This window comes from Rhodnius prolixus, unplaced genomic scaffold, assembly GCF_049639745.1.
Source record: "Rhodnius prolixus isolate KJV_2025 unplaced genomic scaffold, Rpr scaffold_9, whole genome shotgun sequence".
In the NCBI taxonomy this organism is placed as follows: domain Eukaryota; kingdom Metazoa; phylum Arthropoda; class Insecta; order Hemiptera; family Reduviidae; genus Rhodnius; species Rhodnius prolixus.
Window position 1 is genome coordinate 18,991,932 of NW_027411604.1, and position 6,000 is coordinate 18,997,931.

Consider the following 6,000-nt stretch of genomic DNA (forward strand, 5'->3'; position numbering starts at 1 on the left):
AAATTGTTAAAAAAGCCTACTTCGAAGCGGACAGAAACTATAAATGTTTAATGGCGGCAAGAAAGTCGGTGTACTATCAGAATTTACTGGAAAAATTTAAAAACGTTAAGCTAAGTAAAGATTTTTGGGCTCTGGCGAAATCTTTTAGAATATCTGAGCATAGGGTTGATAATGGCATTTCCCCAGTTGAGTGGGTTAATCATTTTAAGACGTTACTGTGTCCATCTCGCTCCTTGTGTACTCTCCATTATTATGCTCCCCCACTAAACGTTTCTCCAGAGTTAGACGTTGGTTTTACTTTGGAGGAGTTATATGTGGTTTTGGATAAAGCCAAAAACAACAAAGCGCCTGGAGTTGATAGAGTGAGTTATGAGTTCTTTAAAAACGCACCCACAGGTTATCTTGAACAGCTCCTCCTTGTTTTTAATGAAATTTATTTTGTGGGCAATGTCCCTCTCAATTTTAAGGAATCCATAATATTTCCATTGTTTAAGAGGGGGTCTGTATCTGATGTTAAAAACTATCGTGGATTATCATTTTTGAATTGTATTGGTAAATTGTTTTGTGGACTCCTTTTGAACAGGTTGGAGGTATTTGTCCGCACAAATAATATACTTAGAGAGTGCCAGGCTGGTTTCAGGAAGGGTTACTCCACAGTCGATTGCATATTTGTTTTGGTCAACATTATTAAGATGCGGTTGCAGAGAAAAGGAAATAAACTATATGCCTTCTTTGTGGATCTCAAGGCAGCATTTGACACCGTTGACAGGGATGCACTTTACTTGAAATTATTTAATGCTGGGATCTCCTCACGTTTCATAAATGTTCTAAAGAATATGTACAATGGATCAGTTTCTTCGATCTGGACTCCGTCGGGTAAAACTGAAACATTCCCCGTGTTTAGTGGAGTACGGCAAGGCTGTCTACTTAGTCCTCTTCTTTTCGCATTATTTATAAACGATTTAGAGGATGAATTTGAAAGAGGAGTTAAGGTGGGAAGTCACGCAATTAAAACTTTGCTATACGCGGACGATATAGTATTAATTACTGATCAGCCGTATATTCTAAAAAAAAATATTTTGAGGCTGGAGGGATATTGCGAGAGGTGGAATCTCGAGGTGAACCTTGAAAAATCTAAGGTGGTCGTTTTTCGTCGTGGTGGTAGACTTGGGGTTAGGGAGCGTTGGACATACAAGGCTCGGGAAATTGAAGTGGTAGATCGATACATGTATCTAGGCGTTTTACTCACCTCTCGGTTGTCCTTGAGACCGCACTTTTTAGAGAAGTCTTCGGCAGCTAAATTTGCGATAAACTTTGTCTGGAGAAGAGCGATAATGCAACCACATATTCCACTTAAGTCGAAACTTCATATATTTAATGCCGTGTCGCGAGCCATTCTCTGCTATGCAGCGCAAGTGTGGGGGTCAGAGTATTTTTATGCAGTAGAAAGTTCTTTGGTTTTTCATTAGAAAGTTATTCGCCCTGCCAAATTTCACCCCAACTTACATTCTTCACTTAGAGACTGGTCTAGAGCCTATTTTCCATTATACCTTAACGTTAAATAGTCGCTATTTAGTGAAGGTATTAAATATGGACCATTCAAGATTTCCCCGAGTAATCGCGGAAGAAGTTCTAAGGCTGGGAGTATCTTGGGCTGGGGACTGGATCACTTTAGCTGCACAGACTGGAGTTGCCCTTAGTTTTGATAGGTCTGAAAGAGAAGTTCTTAATTTAAAACTCCAATCTATCGTGGCTCGCCTAAAAGAGAATTTTAATCTTAAGCAAATTGAAAGGGCGCAGGCTTCACATCGTTACACTACTTACAAGCTGTTAAATCATGAAGTTAGGTGCGCGGATTTGAGCGATAGTGGTGAGGTGTGCAGTAGTATTGAAGTGGTGCGGTGGGTGATCAGGCTGAGGGGAGAACTGCTGAATCTCAACTATAAACCTTATAACCCTGATGGTCAGGGAGAATGTTCCCTCTGTAATTATAGGGTTCAGGAGGATACTTTCCACTTTGTAGCGGTCTGTCCTATCCTCGCCTCTTATCGTCTAGAAGTTTTTGGCGAAAGATTTCTCTCATTTGACTTTTTTATAACTCTCTTAAATGGCCCAGACTGGAATAATCTGATTAAATATGTGGTTGGTGCATGGAAGTACAGGAGGATGCTCAATAGTGAATACAGCTGCTGTTGATATAAAATGATGGTCTGATCTTTGAAAACCTCAGTTTCATAATTTCTAATTATTTATAATTTCTGATTTTATTTTTGATGTTCAATTTAATTTTTTCCAATTTCCCAGTAAAGTCAGCATTATTTTAGAGAGTATTGTGTATTGCTTTCTAAACTATTTATTTATAAGTTAGGATATTGAATTCTGAATGACCTGCTGATTTGTTGATTATTTATTATTATTATTATTAGGTATTCTTTGGCTATTCATTAATTTTTAAAATTATTATTTTTTATTCTCTCTAGTTTAAAGAAAAAAGAAAAGAAAAGAAAGAGGTCTGTTTATTTCATATTCACAACAACACAAAATTGTTTACAATTACAATTATTAAAAATGTATAATTTTAGTTTATTTGTACTTACGTATATAATTTTATTTATATTCAAAACCAAACCCCGGCAGACGGATTTCCATGCCGTAATAAGTTTTTATTTTATTTTTATAAATTAAAATGTATTATGTATTTTGAGTTTTTCAATAAAACTTTATTATTATTATTATTATTATTAATGTCCGCTACATAGACTCCTCCGACGATCAATTGATCAGAGATAAAATCTTTATTATTACATTATATAATGTATATTTATTTTAATTATTGTAATTTATTTGTTAAATAAAGTCTACTACTACTTGTTCGCGCTCGAAGCACTTCGAAACAAATGGTCGCCTGTTTTTTTCGGAAAAACTGGTCATGTGGCAACAGTGCCTTTAAAGGAACGTAGAACGGTCAATTCTGAATGGTACACAACCATTTGTTTGCCGGAAGTCTTCGATGAAATAAGGAAAACAAACAAGCGCCGTCGGATCATTCTTCATCAAGACAATGCCAGCTGTCACACATCTCGTTTAACAACAGACTATTAGAGCACTCAAAAAATCGAATTAATGGGCCATCCGCCATACAGTCCTGATTTGGCACCAAATGACTTCTTTTTGTTTCTGAACGTCAAGAATAAATTACGTGGACAACGATTTCCGTCGGCAGAAGAAGCCGTTGATGCATTCAAAAACCATGTTTTGGAGGTGCCTCAAGCGGAATGGAAAAAAATGCTTTGACAAGTGGTTCGAACGCATGCAGAAGTGTATAGATCATAAAGGAGAATATTTTGGAAAATAATAAAGTCATTTTCAATGACAAATTACTGTTTTTTTATTAGGCTCAAAATATTAATAGTGCCCCTCGTATAATGTGAAAAATGATATGTTTTCTTTGTCCCATACTAAATTCAACCATATTTTTCCTAAGATTATTTTACTTGTGTGCTATTCAGTACGCCGGCCTGAGTTATCATTACGTAAAGAAGAGTGTCACCATTAAAATAAGTATCGCTGTAAAAAAAAACTGAACAAGAAGTAGCAACAAATGTTGAAAAGTAGATAATTGCATGCCTGAGGATTGGCCAAAGGGTGCCACACTCCTTGAGAAATGCCACGCCCTTCAAGGCGACAATAATATTTTATATCCTTAACAATGTAGCAACAGTTCTTCGTCTGCGACGGGCGTACTACAATAAATAGCTATGTCTAAACTGTTATTCTAATTTGCACGAGATTTAAATTATCTTGTAACACAATTATTTGCGCGTAGAATAACATGAATAGAATAAATGTTCTAAAATTTTAAGATGATTTCTGTAATAAAATAACATTGTGAAATGCAAAATATATGTACAGAAATAAAAGCAAAGCTTCGAACGACTATTAGATCTCATGTTATCCTGAGTGCTAACTGTATTTATAACTGTGTACATATGTGTATATTAATGCACAACGTATACTGTATAATATATTGGTTAGTATGGCCATTAATTAGATCATAGTTAATCATGTTTCACCATAATAATTACCATGGTAAATGTGAATGATTGAGTGGTTAGGTTGTTGTTAGGAACGAAATGTTCTGGCAGTGACAATTTGAACAACAATGGCAAACTATTATATCCTGCTAAATATCACAGAAACAACAAGATTTATCATAATTATAATTCATACAAAATTTATACAAATAATTATACATCTTACATGCGCGTAAAACGTTATAAATCTAATAGTTGATAAAAACATTGTGCTGATTTTATCGATCGTAGCATGCTTTTTCGTATCCCTGATCGGTTTCAGATTCAATAATTATACTTGCTAAAATAAACAATATTACGCAGCACTACATATTTTATAGTTTGTTAATATATTGCTTTATAGTTTTGCCGAAGATAGGCCCAAAAAACGATTTTCATCGCCTTCATTTGAAGGAAAATACGATGGTCGTTTAAAAAGTCCGTAATTTTTTGGGGTAAACCTTTTTTATTTTTCAACATAGTCTCCTTTTAGGCTTATACACTTCGTCCAACGCTGCTCTAGTTTGTTGATCCCTTCCGAATAATAGGATTTGTCCAAGTCTGAAAAATAGCCATTCGTTTCTGCAATCACCTCCTCGTTTGAATAAAATCTTTTTCCCGCCAGCCATTTCTTCATATTGAGGAACAAATAGTAGTCCGAGAGAGCCAAGTCTGGAGAATAGGGGGGATGTGAAACGAGTTGGAACCCTATTTCCATTAATTTTGCGACCACAACTGCTGAGGTGTGAGCTGGTGCGATGTCGTGATAAAAAAGGACTTTTTTGTGGGCCAATCGTGGGCGTTTTTCTTGCAGCTCGGTTTTCAAACGGTCCAATAACGATGAATAATATGCACCTGTAATAGTTTTACCCTTTTCCAGATAGTCGATGAGGACTATTCCTTGCGAATCCCAAAAGACAGTCGCCATAATCTTTCCGGCCGAAGGAACGGTCATCGCCTTTTTTGGCGCAGATTCCCCCTTGGTAACCAATTGTTTAGATTGTTCTTTACTCTCAGGAGTGTAGTGATGTATCCATGTTTCACCCACAGTGACGAAACGACGCTTAAAGTCCTGCGAATTCTTCTGGAACAGCTGCAAACCGTCCTTGCAACATTTCACACGATTTCGTTTTTGGTCAAGCGTGAGCAATCGCGGCACCCATCTTGCGGATAGCTTTGTCATGTCCAAATGTTGATGCAAAATATTATGTACCCACAGCACTAGCAATCTCACGCACCTTCACTCTTCTGTCATCCATCACCATATCATGGATTTTATCAATGATTTCTGGAGTAGTAACCTCAACAGGGCGTCCAGAACGTTCAGCGTCACTTGTGCCCATATGGCCACTCCGAAAATTTTGAAACCACTTATAAACTGTTCTAATCGAAGGTGCAGAGTCACCATAATGTTTATCAAGCTTCTCTTTAGTCTCCTCAGGCGTTTTGCCTTTCATAAAGTAGTGTTTAATCAACACACGAAATTTTTTTTCGTTTTTCGTCCATTTTTTGAAAATCACTCGACTTCCTCGATTCAAACAAATGCCAAACACAAAGAAATAGACCGATCTGGCTGAAACTTGGTGTGTGTTCTTCCAAGAGATGCTACTAACTAAACATAACCTCCATACGCGCCAGTGGTGCTATCTCTCTGACTTTGCACGGACTTTTCAAACGACCCTCGTAGATACGTAGGTGAATACTTGTAAATCTCAAAATGGAAAAATTGAGAGGAACCATCTCAAAATAGATGTCTCTTTTTAAGCATAGATACTAATGGATGTTCAAATTATATGACATTAGGTCATAAAAGGTCATGAACCAATCAATAACGATTATTTTGATTCATTTTAAAGAATGGAATAATTATAATTTTTAACATTGTTTCTCTAATTTCACTTTATTTAAACAAATAGATTGAATGATT